The 16,283-nt window shown below is 39.2% G+C and overlaps 1 protein-coding gene across 1 annotated transcript in view; it reads left to right on the plus strand.

The window, feature by feature from the left end:
* Positions 1–216: 216 nt before the first annotated feature.
* lingo2 (leucine rich repeat and Ig domain containing 2) overlaps positions 217–16,283 on the plus strand; it is a 500,513-nt gene continuing 484,446 nt past the window's right edge. Inside the window, exon 1 of the mRNA XM_057849645.1 lies at positions 217–660. The gene's annotated coding sequence lies outside the window, so the exon portion shown is untranslated. The remainder of the gene's footprint in view (positions 661–16,283) is intronic.

Genomic DNA, 16,283 nt, shown 5'->3' on the forward strand with positions numbered 1-16,283 from the left:
TAAATTATTAATGACTTCATGTTGTTTCCTTTATTTATTTATTGTGAGCTCGAAGCATGTCTCGTCGTTGAGTAGGAACGAGTGAGTGAGCAGATGAAGGAGTTTGCTGTGGTAAAGATAGGGAGGAGCGAGGGAGTGAGAGAAGGAAAAAAGGTGCAGGGAGGAGGTGGAGGCGTGTGGGAGGAAGAAGCGAGCGAGAGGAAGAGAGAGAGTGAGTCTCCCAATTCCGCTGCTGTCTCAGCATCCATCCTGCATGAGATGATGTTCCGGAGAGCAGGTGGCGCCGAACGGAGGAGACGCGCGACCGGGCAAAATCAATAGACAAGGAGAGGACACGCGACCGAGAGGAATTTTCTGCCGTCCTCTTCTCTTGTCTCGGTTTGAGCGGCGTGAAAGTTTCCACTCCTTCGCACCACTACCACCCTGTGCATTTTTTTCTATACATTTTTTTGGGGCAGAAGGGTGCACCGCCCGGCTGGAGCCGACGAGGAGCGCTTTTGGAGATCTTCAAGTTCATCATCGAGGTGGAGGAATTATAGACGGACGCTATCCTGCCTTTCTTTCCACACGGATTAAGCACGCGTCGTTTGGCACCAAATTGGGATCGGATTCGGATTGAGACTTGGAGAAGGATTTGTTTTTTTCTTCTGCTGCTAAGAGGTAAGCAGTGAATGCATCATTTGCGCAAAGTTGCAATATGCTGACGTCCAAATGTCTGCTGAGCTACCCTCTCATATTTCGGTGAAGGGGGGGGGGGGGGGGGGGGGGGTGCGCTCCCCGCTGTGACTTATCTGCATACTTGTGCACGCATAACTGTGCGCCAGTTTGCACCTGAACGAGTGGAATTGCCATCCACCCTCTACCCAAAGGAGATGCTGTATGCATGTTAAAGCCCACTATCACAGAGGTCTCATTGTGCCTTGTATGTCTCCAATTTCACCCTTTCCCTGCTAACCACCCATTTCTGGGTGCTTTTTCTCCCTGGTAAAAGTTGAAATGCTTCATATGTCAGCATGCATCACCACCAGGCAGCCAGGTGCAAAAAGAAAAGCTTCTAAAATATTCATGTGCATACTGTCGTGGTCGGTGCACCCTTGTGAAATATTTAGAATGACTGAACACCAACCTACCCGGTGACAATTAAATGCCATCTTCCATGTCTATATAGTACGAAAAGGTATATATTAAGTATTTCCCTTGTACAGTGGATGATAAAAAGTAGCTGACAAGCCGATAGGTGGCTCAAGTGACCACTGCAAAGCACTCCGAATGCATGGATGCACTCAAATGTTCCGTTCTATTGGAAAGGGAGTTTATTATGACTGGTGTCTGTGTGGGTGAAAAGATGCTTTTCCTAACCCACTGCGTTTAATGTTTTCTATAAAAGGCTTTTAACAGCAAATACAATCAAATATCTATTGAAGACTGTGGTTTGGATTAGGCAAGGCATTAATGGAATGGACACACCTATTTCTGCGTTTCTGGTTTTAATTCCTGACACCCTTAGACGAAAGACACCCGATTTTCTATATAGTTTTCCCATAGGATGTGATTACGCAGTCTCAGATTTACAGGATGGACTGATAGAGAGGGCGAGAGTGCGGGCATTATTCAGCGCTGTCAGTGTTTTTTTCCGCACACAGGATTTATTTTGCGATGTTTTTTATGTTTCCCCACCATCCTGTCTAAATAGATGATTGTCGGAGTTCCTCAGGGTACGGTCTAAGTGGAGTCCTGAATTGTCGTGTCTGAGATGAAAAGAATTAAGGGGACAGTGCTCTATGATCAGTACCTCCGGGGTACTGATAAAGTAACATTCAGAAGACTCATTTTCTGATGCTGCTTTGTCTGGATCTGGTATCCGTCACGGGGTGTCTTGAATCTGTGTAGAGGACAATGACACTCTCGAGGCCTTTCGGACTTTAACATGCTCTGGCGAGCATACATGGCTCACGTCAATGCACAGGTCCTGGAATATATCTATAAAATTATTCAATACAGAAATAAAAATATATGAACACATTTTAAAAACATGTTTTTTACCCGATTTGATCCTCTGGAATTGATCATCCAAATTTTCACTACACTTGCATTGTTTATCACCTATTTGAAAATATTGAAAGGATTTGATTTCAATTATGCACAACATTATTCCATACCTTCTTTTTTCTAGTTGAAGGGTTGACTCCATGGATTTTGAAGATGGGGCTTAAAGAGAATGAAAGGCTTAGCAAACACCTACCCATCTCAGAGGACTATAGTGCACCAGTTAAAATCTTTTCGATGTACAATAAAGGTCAGATTCAAGTGCCAAGGATGCAAAAGCAGAAGCTTTCGAGGGTTATCTTTTTTGGTCTTGTCCATAGTGACATTTTGTCATACAGGGATGACTCGCTTTATTTTTTTTAATGAAATTTAAAAATCATCATTGAGCTAAATATATGTTGGAAAACACGGACAAGACTAAAAAAGCAGTTTCTGCTCTTGCACCCCTCTTTAAAACAAACTGTTGTATTTTAAGCCAAAATAACTGTTGTGTTTGATAGAAAAATGTCTATATGCTGCCATAGCAGATTCATGGCGCATTAAGCCCCCAAACTATTTTTGATTTGGCCGTTTTACCCAGGAAACCCCCGTTTACAGACGTCGTGCAACTGCTTTAGTTTCAACCTAGCCATAAAAAGAAGATAAGTAATCGTATTTATTATTCGAAATGTCTGTCATTTTTAGCTTATAATCTTTAATTGATGTCTAATATTTGATTTAAAAGAATACAAAGGACTTTTAGAAAAATTATTCACTCGCATAATTTAAACTTTTAAACAAATGACGTCACAATGAAAAAAACAGTGTTGGTAAAAACATCTAGGATATCTACCTCATAACTATCTCTTAATTGTATTTTTTTAGTTACTGTCGAATTTTCCCCGACATGTTAGATGATAATAGATCCAAACAAAGAAAAATTGAAAAAAAAAAAAAGTTTAAAACGGTATATACAGTATATGAAAAAGAAAATCTCGACCACTACTTGATGTCTGCGATTTCTGCATCAAACCCTTGTTATATTACCATGTTTCACCAATAAAATCCCCCCAAAATCCGGCTGTGGCCATTCACAGCTGTGTCTTGACACTCGGTGATACATTTTTTTTAAAGTCACCTTAAATATATATATATATATATATATATATATATATATATATATATATATATATATATATATATATATATATATATATATATATATATGTATATATGTATATATATATATTAGGGCTGTCAAAATTAACGCGTTAACGCGCGGTAATTAATTTTTTAAATTAATCACGTTAAAATATTTGACGCAATTAACGCACATGTCCCTCTCAGACAATATTCTGCCTTTTGGTAAGTTTTACAGCAAGGCGTTTTGTGCTGTCTAACAGCGAACTCTTGTGGTCGCTTTGCGACATGTTTTATTTTTTTCTTGCCAGTTCAATATGGCTGCACGACGTCTCTGTTGTACTTATATGATCCTTGGAAAAGATTTGTCCGTAAGTATGGTTGCTGTAAAGAATGTACATATTATGTTAATAAGCGAAACGTTATATTTTTTGTATGAGACGCTTTTTGTTTATGTTTAGTCAACCTGTATAGCGTGCTAAGCTAACGTTGTTGCTAATGCAATGCTTGTTTACTTTTTTTTTGTAGTTTTACGTAAACGGTCTAAAGAGGACAATGGTTTGAGGCCATTTTATTAATAAATCAGATGAAAAAGGAAGAAGTCTGATTATCAAGGCGTCGTTCACTAGCTGTCTAGCTTTGGAAAAAGTAGACGCTTCGGAGTGAGGACAGCATAGACAGATTTAAATGACAGTAGAGTGAAATGCCCACTACAGTCCTTATGTACCGTATGTTGAATGTATATATCCATCTTGTGTCTTATCTTTCCATTCCAACAATTTATTTTACAGAATATATATATAATTCACAGAAAAATATGGCATATTTTATAGATGGTTTGAATGGCGATTAATTGCGATTAATTACGATTAGTTAATTTTTAAGCTGTAATTAACTCGATTAAAAATGTTAATTGTTTGACAGCCCTAATACATATATACACAGTGGGGAGAACAAGTATTTGATACACTGCTGATTATGCTGGTTTTCCCACTTGCAAGCCATGTAGAGGTCTGTAATTTGCATCATAAATTCCCTTCAACTGTGAGGGACGGAATCTAATACAAAAATCCAGAAAATCACATTGTATAATTTTTAAATAATAAATTTGTATTTATTATTTAAAAATTATACACTGTGATTTTCTGCCTCGTACTGGGGCTCCTTGCAAGATCTCACCTCGTGGGGCATCACTGATCATGCGGAAGGTGAGGGATCAGCCCAGAACTACACGGCAGGACCTGGTCAATGACCTGAAGAGAGCTGGAACCACAGTCTCGAAGAAAACCATCGGAAACACATTACGCCGTCATGGATTAAAATCCTACAGCGCACGCAAGGTCCTGCTGCTGAAGCCAGTGCATGTCCAGACACGTCTGAAGTTTGCCACTGACCATCTGGATGATCCAGAGGAGCAATGGGAGAAGGTCATGTGGTCGGATGAGACCAAAAATGGAACTTTTTGGTCTAAACTCGGCTCGTCGTGTTTGGAGGAAAAAGAAGGATAAGTACAACCCCAAGAACACCATCCCAACCGTGAAACATGGAGGAGGAAACATCATTTTTTGGGGCTGCTTCTCTGCCAAGGGTACAGGACAACTGCACCGTATTGAGGGGAGGATGGATGGGGCTATGTATCGCCAGATCTTGGCTGACAACCTCCTTCCTTCAGTGAGAGCCCTGAAGATGGGTCGTGGCTGGGTCTTCCAGCATGACAACGACTCAAAGCACACAGCCAAGGCAACTAAAGAGTCGCTCCGTAAGAAGCATCTTAAGGTCCTGGAGTGGCCTAGCCAGTCACCAGATCTGAACCCGATAGAAAATCTATGGAGGGAGCTGAAAGTCTGTGTTGCCCGGCAGCAGCCCCGAAACCTGAAGGCTCTAGAGAAGATCTGCATGGAGGAGTGGGCCAAAATCCTGCAGTGTGTGCAAACCTTGTCAAGCACTACAGGAAACGTTTGGTATCTGTAATAGCAAACAAAGGTTTCTGTACCAAATATTAAGTTCGAATTTTTTTGGATGTATCAAATACTTATTTCATGCAATTTTTAATTTTTTTAAATTTATAATTTAAAAATCATACAACGTGATTTTCTGTTTTTTTGTATTAGATTCCGTCCTTCACAGTTGAAGAGAACTTATGATACAAATTACAGACCTTTACATGCATTGCAAGTGGGAAAACCAGCAAAATCGGCAGTGTATCAAATACTTGTTCTCCCCACTGTATATATATATATATGTATATGTGTATATATACGTGTATATATATATATATATATATATATATATATATATATATATATATATATATATATATATATATATATATATATATATATATATATATATATATATATATATATATATATATATGTATATATAAAATTAGGCCTGCACAATATATCGCGATGCGCGCATGCACAATTGTCCTATTGCATGATGTACAATTATTATTAATTTTTGAACAGGTAAGCTCTTGGGTTGCTTGATAAAATCAGCAAGTGTGCCGAGACATGGCTTCTTGTGTCCCTTTCATGTGTGGCAAAAAACACTCAGGTCACTTGAAGTTCCGCTCTGAGACCCGTAATTTGTCCAAATTTCAAAATTGTCCGATATGCATGTGTGATACATCATTGGAAAGCTTAGAATCTCATTTTTTGGATGGGAAGAAAAATTTTGAACAAGAGTGCATTTGAAAAAAAAAAAATAAAAAAAAATTAAACCCTAATTCGAGGTGAGAGCATGAGAGAGCATAGTTAAAGGCACCAGGATTTTAACGAGATATTATTGCGTACTTACCTTGTTTCGATCCAAAAATTCCGTGTAGCATGTCTTACCGGGTGTCAAGACACAGATGTGAATGGCCACAGCCGGACTTTTTGGGGATTTTATGGGTGAAACACGGTAATATAACAAGGGTTGTAATGCTGAAATCGCAGACCTCAAGAAGTGGTCGAGACTTTCTTTTTAAATATTTACTCTTTTAAACTTTTTTTTTTTTTTCAAATTTGCTTTGTTTGGATCGATTATTTATCATTTAAAATTTCAGGGAAAATAGTAACAGTAACAATTAAAAAAATACTATTAGGCAATAGTTATGAGGTAGATATCTGTGACCTATTTACAGACATCATTTATTTCATTGTGATGTTATTTGTTTAAATTGTTTAATTTTTTTAAAGTGTTTTTTTTTTTTTTTTAACTAAATATTAGACATCAATTCATGATTCTAAGCTAAAAATGACAGACATTTTGAATAATAAACATAATTCTTATTATGGCTGGTTTAAAACAAAAGTGGTTGCGCGGCGTCTGTAAACGGGGGTCTCCAGGGTAAAATGGACCAATTTGAAATAATTCAGGGGCTTAATACGCCATGAAACTGCTATGGCCGCAAACTGACATATTGTTCTATCAAACACAACAGTTCTTTTGGCTTAAAATACAGCAGTTTATTTTTGAAGAGGTGTGCACGAGCAGAAACTGCTTTTTCAGCCCTGTCCTTGTTTTCGGCCACATACTGTAGCAATCTTCATCATTCACAGATGAACCTCCTCAGGATTAAATGTTATTAAAGCGATACTATCATATATCGTGGTTTTGCAAAAAAAAAAAAAACTTTAATTTCTTAAATAAATGAATAATAAATAAACTCAAAGTAAATTGAACCCTTAAATTTATAATGCGACAATAAAAAATACAGAAACTAAGATAAATTTTTATCATGACTAATATGATAAATTGTTTAAAGAATATAAAATGAAGAAAAAAAATCAAGAATACAAGGATACATGAGAAAAACAATGGGGAAACTCAGGAAAAACAATCTAATAAAATCCTGAATGCAAGACACTAATACAAAACATGATGAGTCAACCAAAATCTTCCCAGAGCTATTCATGTTATCTGATAAAAAAATATTCTGGTTTTAATATTGAAATATATATCACAAACACCCCAAAAGTCGCAAAGTTTTTTCCAATTTCGTTCAGCCCTATTATATATAATATCTGCCGTTTATATTCTCTTTATTTAAATTTAAAAAAGAGCCACGTAATATACTTAAATACACACTGGGAACCATAGCTCCACATTCCTCAACAAAATTAATGACCACAGCAATTCAACACCATTACAACCTGGCCCATTCTTCACTTTAAATCCATGTTCATGTTATCCAATATTGATGCGATTCAGCGTAGAGGGCACTGTCAAAAGCAAGGCCTTCACTAAGAAGCACAACACTGTATTTTTAGCTTGCCCAAGGACATAGAGGGAGGGGAAAAAAATCAATGGTGACAGAGACAACGACTGGGTTTCACATTCAAGTTTTTTTCTCCTTGTATAGACCTCTGTCTACAGTTGAGACTGATAACGCGTCAGATGAAACCTTGACATTTTTTCCCCCCTCTTACATGATCGCAGCATATGTGGCGTCATTGCTTCGAATCATTCCACCATAATTGAGGCTGCGGTATGCTTAATTGCGATTGGCTCCATCGGGTCAGCTGGAACCGGATGCGGCACACTTTACACTCAGTCCCACCACTTTCGAATCGGCCCCCATGAGGCCCTCGCTGTAATATGCTCCAGCAGATGTGGCGTTTATGAGATAAGCTCGCTCAGCTATCGCAGGCTGTTCATTAGTATTAGCAGTATAGAAATTTGTGTGTGTTTGCATGTTAGCCGAATTCATATTAGCAGGGACGGGTGTTGGTCTAATGATGGAGACTTTTAAATTACGGAGTAAGATCAAGAAACTGTGGTGTTGCCAATGGAAACTGTATATAAATGTATCTTTACTGTGTGACTGAGTGACCATTTAACATGTTCGGTATAACTGTAGTTCTGCTAAAAGTAGACTGGTAGATAATACTCATTTTTAGGGCTGTCAAAATTATCGCGTTAACGGGCGGTGATTAATTTTTTAAATTAATCATGTTAAAATATTTGACGCATTTAACGCACATGCAGTGCTAAAACAAGATTAAAATGACAGTACAGTGTCTTGTCCACTTGTTCCTTGTGTTTTTTGGTGTTTTGTCACCCTCTTCTGGCGCTTGGCTGCGACTGATTTTATGGGTTTCAGCACCATGAGCATCGTTTAATTATTGACATCAACAATGGTGAGTTACTAGTTTATTTTTTGATTGAAAATTTTACAAATTTTATTAAAACGAAAACATTAAAGAGCATACATCATGAGAAAAAAAGTCTTAAATAGCATTATTATGTGAATTAGAATCATTTTGAGACGATTCGACTATATACAACAATGTAGCAAAGCGCAGATGACAAGAAATTAGTCTTTTAATCTGCCGGTTAGCCACGCCTACCATTATAGGGCTCTAGCGTCCCCAACAGGTGAATGACGTCAGCGGGACAATGGGCTCATCGGTTTTACTATTCAGCCCATTGAGGGGGAATTATTCACAACGAGGAAAACGCGACAAAGTGAGCCGCAAAATGTAATTGTTTCAGTCTCTCTACTCCAATATTTTTACAGGATATTCTCTTTATCCGAGTATTTTTCCCCAATAGCTAAATAAATGGCTTGAGAAGGACCAGTCAGCCCGTCGAGGGGGAATTATTCACAACAAGGAAAACGCAACTAAGAGAGCTGCAAAATGTTTTATTTCTGTCTCTCTATTTCAATATTTTTTCAGGATATTATTTTTATCCAAGTATTTTTCTCCAATTGATAAATAAATGGCATGGTCATGACAAATAACAGTCTTGTGCTAAATGGAATATGAAACAATAAAAATGCATTTATTCAGGACGACGTGGCAAAATTACTCCATAATGGTCAAAACTGTCGACTTCACCTTTACTGTCGCACCTCCCGAACGATATTTTATGACACCTAAATCGGGCTTATGTCATTTCCCTTCCCTGGCTTCGGAGAATGTAAACAAACCAAGAGCCGTGACAGCTAGCCGACATGCTAACCCGAACAGAGTGATGTTTCAAAGTCTTCGAAGCGGAAAATCACACATAACTAGCCAGGAACTTTTGACATGACGACTAGGTTGTCGATTGTCTTTGCTGATCGGCAAACCGCCCGGCGGAGAGCAATTTACAGTTCATTCCCCGGAGGAGGGCGGCTGCAGTTGTTGTGCGGCTAACGTGCAGCTAATGTGCATGAGGAGAGCTTTTTACATGCCGATCAATGATCATACGTAAGTAGTCCCTTATTTAAAGAACGTTTGTAATGTTTACTTTGTAATCACTGTATTCGCGGCTATTTTTAACACAAAGTTGCAATTTCTGATCGGGAGGAAAATTTGACAGAACATCGAGCACACCAAGAGCGCAAAAGTCGAGTATAGTGCTCACCCAGCGGGGGTATGTGCAACAAGGTGCATGTCAGCCACAAAATGCAAGCCACCTCCGTATTAAAATGATCCCAGTATTTGAAATAATACAAAACACGATGTTTACTCACTTCCTCGTAAGTCCCATGGTCCCACAGTAGTAGGGCTTGTTTTGGCCAATATCCACTGGTGAATGGGAACCTTTTCAAACCCCAAAAAGGCGCACACGCCTCTCCCTCATACAACATGATTTTTCTGCAGCCATTTGGCTGGCGTGATGCGAAAAATAAACGTATTAATCCGCAAAATCATCCTAATCCTTAGTCCTTCTCATACAACAGTACGGCTGTATAGTGAAGAGAACTCCGTCCTCCGTATACGTCACAGCTCCCTCTATGTCAACTCGAGACTGTTGCCGGAAGTCACTCATTTTCATGGCGCGGGATTCAAAAAATTAAATATAGCGATCGCTTCCACACACATCCAAGCGGTCCATATCATTCAGGAGCATAAAATACCGCGTGTATTATGAAATAAACATGCACATTTTTTTGCCATGTGGAAAATGGATTTTGCCACATGGCTAAATCCATTTTGCCACATGGCAAAAAAATGCCACACGGCAAATTTCATTTTGCCACATAGCAAAAAGTTGCCACATGGCAAAATCCATTTTGCCAAATGGCAAAAAAAAAAAAAAAAATACCACATGGCAAAATCCATTTTGCCACATGGCAAAAAAAATTGCCACATGGCAAACGATTTTTGCCACATGGCAAAAAAAAAAAAAATGCCACATGGCAAAATCCATTTTGCTACATGGCAAAAAAAAGATGCCACTTGGCAAACGATTTTTGCCACATGGCAAACGATTTTTGCCACACAGCAAAAAAAAAAAAATGCCACATGGCAAAATCCATTTTGCCACATGGTAAAAAAAAAAAAGATGCCACATAGCAAAATCCATTTTGCCACATGGCAAAAAAAAATGCCATATGGCAAACAATTTTTGCCACATGGCAAAATCTATTTTGCCACATAGCAAAAAAAAAATGCCACATGGCAAAATCCATTTTGCCACATGGCAAAAAAAAAGATGCCACATGGCAAAATGGATTTGCCACATGGCAAAAAAAAATGCCACATGGCAAAATCCATTTTGCCACGTGGCAAAAAAAAAAAAAATGCCACATGGAAAAATCCATTTTGCCACGTGGCCAAAAAAATGCCACATGGCAAAATCCATTTTGCCACATACCAAAAAAAAAAAAAAATGCCACATGGCAAAAAAAATATCAGGTGGCAAACAAAAATGCCATGTGGCAAAATCCATTTTACCACATGGCAAAAAAAAAATGGCACATGGCAAAAAATAATCACATGGCAAAAAAAATGCCACATGGCAAAATCCATTTTGCCACATGGCAAAAAAAAAAAAACCGCCACATGGCAAAATCCATTTTGCCACATGGCAAATAGCACTTTTGGTTCTCGCTGTCTCTCCAAAAATTTGCAATATAATTTTTTGTGCACTGTAACTTTTTTCTTCATTGGGCTCTGCTGCAATTAATTAGCTTGCCTGCATTGCTTGTGCCCTCTTTTGGTCACTAGTAGTTACCATGCATCCATCAGATGTTTGCGGAATGCTGCTGGCAGCAGGGGGCTTTTTAAAGCCGCGGGGGCTCTGCTCCGAGTAGTGAAAAGGGCTGCCTTTACGAGACACGGGCTTGCGGCCGGTGTCGCGTTAAAGCGTGACCTTCCCGGGCGGTTCCGCCGAGGGCAACGAGCGCTGCGCCACTTTGGCAGTCGTCTCGTTTGTGCGAGTGTGGACAAGAAGCATTAGTGAAGGTCAGGGTGGGTGACGTGGCTGGAAGAAAAATCAGGGGGCTCCAGACAGGTAGGGGAGAGAAAGCGGCCCTCAGGTAGTTTAAAAGTAGATGCCTTCTATGGTGACTTTGACCTCGATTAAAACAAACAAGAGAATAGTGCAGGGTCAGCAGTCTAAACTCAAAATAATACTGAATAGACCTCGTGAAACTGTTGAAAAATGATGACAAAGTTAGGGTTTTAGACGAGGGTCAAGTTCTCAATTAAGGGTTCCATTAGGGTTACAATTTAGGTAAGATTTCAAAAACCTGGAGCTGAGGCGTTGAGGGTCACAGGTTTATTCTTCAGTGCTGTATCTCTGCTTTTCGCACATGTGGTTCTCTTGGCTTCAAGCCGTGACCTCTTACTCTCAGTGAAGTGATTCGCAGCCTAGTATGTAGCGTTTGGGATGAAAATCGGAAGCATTAGTATGAAACCAATTTCCTCAGTTGGTAAAAGGTGGAGTTCGGGATGTCTTGAGTAGGTATATAATGCAAAGACCAGCACACTTACACCATAAGCGGAGTTTGACTCTTGGGGCAGGGGGGGACAACATGTTGATTGGATAATTTAAACTTTTTTAACAAATAAAAAACTGAAAAGTGGGGCGTGCAATATTATTCGGCCCCCTTGCGTTAATACTTTGTAGCGCCACCTTTTGCTCCAATTACAGCTGCAAGTCGCTTGGGCTATGTTTCTATCAGTTTTGCACATCGAAAGACTGACATTCTTGCCCATTCTTCCTTGCAAAACAGCTCGAGCTCAGTGAGGTTGGATGGAGAGTGTTTGTGAACAGCAGTCTTCAGCTCTTTCCACAGATTCTCGATTGGATTCAGGTCTGGACTTTGACTTGGCCATTCTAACACCTGGATACGTTTATTTTTGAACCATTCCATTGTAGATTTGGCTTTATGTTTTGGATCATTGTCCTGTTGGAAGATAAATCTCCGTCCCAGTCTCAGGTCTTGTGCAGATACCAACAGGTTTTCTTCCAGAATGTTCCTGTATTTGGCTGCATCCATCTTCCCGTCAATTTTAACCATCTTCCCTGTCCCTGCTGAAGAAAAGCAGGCCCAAACCATGATGCTGCCACCACCATGTTTGACAGTGGGGATGGTGTGTTCAGGGTGATGAGCTGTGTTGCTTTTACGCCAAACATATCGTTTTGCATTGTGGCCAAAAAGTTCAATTTTGGTTTCATCTGACCAGAGCACCTTCTTCCACATGTTTGGTGTGTTTCCCAGGTGGCTTGTGGCAAACTTTAAACGAGACTTTTTATGGACATCTTTGAGAAATGGCTTTCTTCTTGCCACTCTTCCATAAAGGCCAGATTTGTGCAGTGTACGACTGATTGTTGTCCTAGGGACAGACTCTCCCACCTCAGCTGTAGATCTCTGCAGTTCATCCAGAGTGATCATGGGCCTCTTGGCTGCATCTCTGATCAGTTTTCTCCTTGTTTGAGAAGAAAGTTTGGAAGGACGGCCGGGTCTTGGTAGATTTGCAGTGGTCTGATGCTCCTTCCATTTCAATATGATGGCTTGCACAGTGCTCCTTGAGATGTTTAAAGCTTGGGAAATCTTTTTGTATCCAAATCCGGCTTAAAACTTCTCCACAACAGTATCTCGGACCTGCCTGGTGTGTTCCTTGGTTTTCATAATGCTCTCTGCACTTTAAACAGAACCCTGAGACTATCACAGCACAGGTGCATTTATACGGAGACTTGATTACACACAGGTGGATTCTATTTATCATCATCGGTCATTTAGGACAACATTGGATCATTCAGAGATCCTCACTGAACTTCTGGAGTGAGTTTGCTGCACTGAAAGTAAAGGGGCCGAATAATATTGCACGCCCCACTTTTCAGTTTTTTATTTGTTAAAAAAGTTTAAATCATCCAATAAATGTTGTTCCACTTCACGATTGTGTCCCACTTGTTGTTGATTCTTGACAAAAAAATTAAATATCATATCTTTATATTTGAAGCCTGAAATGTGGCGAAAGGTTGCAAGATTCAAGGGGGCCGAATACTTTTGCAAGGCACTGTATATGCAAAGCAAATGACTGTCTAAGGTGCTCAAAACATAATTTCGACCCATTATAAAAATGTTTTTTTGTTCATTTCATTCATTTTTGTTGCAATTTTATTGCTTTACAACTTTTATGTACTGTGTATATATATATATATATATATATATATATATATATATATATATATATATATATATATATATATATATATATATATATATATATATATATATATATATATATATATATATATAGGAAATTCAATTACATGCAATGACATTTTTCGGCCACCAGGGGAGGCTTGGCCCCCCCCCATTAAAATCCACTTATGACTTACACTGAAGTTTGTTTTTCCAAGTAGCAGAAAGCGAACAAGGACACAAGTGAGTGTGTTGTAATGAAGGTTTCTGCTGGCTGCCTGACTCATTGATCGTGTATCTGATCAGGGTTTGGATCCATGACTCCCCATCATGAAGCTGAGCTATCGCTGGAGCCTGAACCTACTCACTATTGATAAACACATGGCGCTGTCCTTGGTGTTCAAGTAGCAAATGGACTCCACACTGGATTTTGTCTTTCTCACAGCTTCACCTTCATCGTGACTACATTAGGATGTGACTCACACTCTAAAGAGAGTATTACAAGAAACGTTTCACACAAAGGGCGACTACTTGACAGCGGGTTGTTAAGCAAGGGTTAGGGTTTCAAATTGAGCCTGCACTCTTAGGTTGGGGTTTTAAGATTGGGTTAATGTTTCCAAATCTGTTTTTTTAAGCTGGAATGGTTTAAATAAGAATTGTCTGGATCACACATTTTTGCATGTGAGTCCGAGTCACCTGATTTTGAGGGTCTGCTGATACGAGCCCTGATCTGATACCTCTGAAATTTATTGGGGGGCACATCTAAGCTTTCTTAACATTATAGCCATACAGAAAAGGCTGTTAGTGCAGCAGTTTAGCAGTATGCTTATTCCTCTGAATTTTTTTGTTGCTAGTGGCAATTTAAGTGATTCATTGCCATTAAAAGTCATAGAGATCAAACACATTCTAACTGGGAAGGCTAGCATTGAGTGATCACATTTCACTGTCATTGACGGCGAAAGATGTTCAATGGAATTTGACTGGAGGGTGGGGTCCCTCTCAGTTAAAATGGATTGGAGGTCTATCGCCGTCAATGGCAGCCAATGAGTTAATACTTTAAAATAAAACAAATATATATTCATAGGGAAAAAAACATTAAAATTTTTTTTTTACCTGATTCCGATCCTCGAAAATGACATGAACGGGCCTGACTTCCAATTACGTGATCGGAACAGGGATTTACCTACCGTAATTTTCAGACTATAAGCCACTACTTTTTTTCCTTCATTTGGAATCCTGCAGCTTATAGTTCAGCTGGCTTATATATTGATTTATTTGGGTTAATAGGCAACACTAACTTCATTTATATCCAGCTCAGATCTTTTACATCCATTCTAAGTGAGATATTTTGCTGGATAACCCTAAATGACATCTGTTCTAAGCATTCATAAACGCTCATGACAGTGTCATGTCATAATTATGATTGTCTAATGACAGTCTTATGGCGCCACCGTCAAATAAAGTGTTACCAAATACCATAACTAGCAATTAATGAAACAACTGGAACAGTAACTGAAGAAATAATTAGCACAGAACATGAATTTAGATTGTTATTTACATTTTTAGCACTGCAATGCATGCTAGGAAGCATGTTAGACAACAACAGTGTTGACAGCAGGTGGCAGCAGAGGTTGACTGTCTCCCCCAAGGGAGCAGTGATGGCAAAATGAACCTTCTTGAAACAATGAAGCTTTGCAGCTAATTGGTTTAAAGCTTCATGGTGGTTCATTTGGTCTTATGACATTCGTATGATGTCACTGTCAAAGTGTTACCAGTTAATATCTTTTGGTGTAAATATCCCATAGTATAGTGAGGACAGCTGCGACTTATAGTCCAGTGCGGCTTATCTATGAACAAATGTCGTTTTCGTGTCAAATTTGGTGAATGGTGGCTTATAGTCAGGTGCACCTTACAGTGTGGAAAATTACGGTCGTTTGGAATGATCCCAAACAAAGGTTTAGTGTTTTAATTCAAAGTTGAAAGCTTCGGTCACAGTATAAATCAGCATCTAATTCCCAGGTTATGTTTTTAAAAATTTTTTTAAGTGACAGTGCTGGTTTAAACTAGCACTAATCCTGGGAAAGGGTTTCAAATCGACTTGTCAGATGTTATCGGCCGATTAAAGCATTTTAAAATGATATCGGATAATATCGACATCAGGGCCAATATGCACGTTGCCTTCAAAGTGAATGTAGAAGCCTTCTGCCTTTGTACAAGGGTTGGTCACAGCTTAGCACAGCAGTTATGCTTATTGGCCATTAGATGCGTCCAAACTAAGATGCTTGGGATTTGTTATGTGAGCATTATCATTATCAACACTAGAACTCCCGGGTTTTTTGGGCTATAAAGAAATGATGACCCCGATACCAAACTGACTACTGGGCTTTTTCAAACACACTCAAAGAAGCAATCAAGCAGGCCACCCTCAAACACACTCCTGTGGAGTCGCTGCCTAGGTGTGAAGGGGGGGTTTCACTCCGGATACAGTGGGGAGAACAAGTATTTGATACACAGTCAATGGGAAAACCCATTGGCAGTGTATCAAATATTTGTTCTCCCCACTGTAGCTTCAATTAGCATTTTGAATGCTGGTGGGTCTTGCAAAGGAATTGGCTCACTCTCATGTGGGCGCAAGGAAGGCGCAGAACACCTAGCCGGAAAAAGGGCGAAGTGTCATATGTCACCACATAAAACATTTTTTGTTTTGTATTACACCGTCCCTTGCACTTTAGGCAAACTGCAGCTTTTGGGAGATGTAAAA

Source organism: Corythoichthys intestinalis, chromosome 11 (genome assembly GCF_030265065.1).
Source record: "Corythoichthys intestinalis isolate RoL2023-P3 chromosome 11, ASM3026506v1, whole genome shotgun sequence".
Classification (NCBI taxonomy): domain Eukaryota; kingdom Metazoa; phylum Chordata; class Actinopteri; order Syngnathiformes; family Syngnathidae; genus Corythoichthys; species Corythoichthys intestinalis.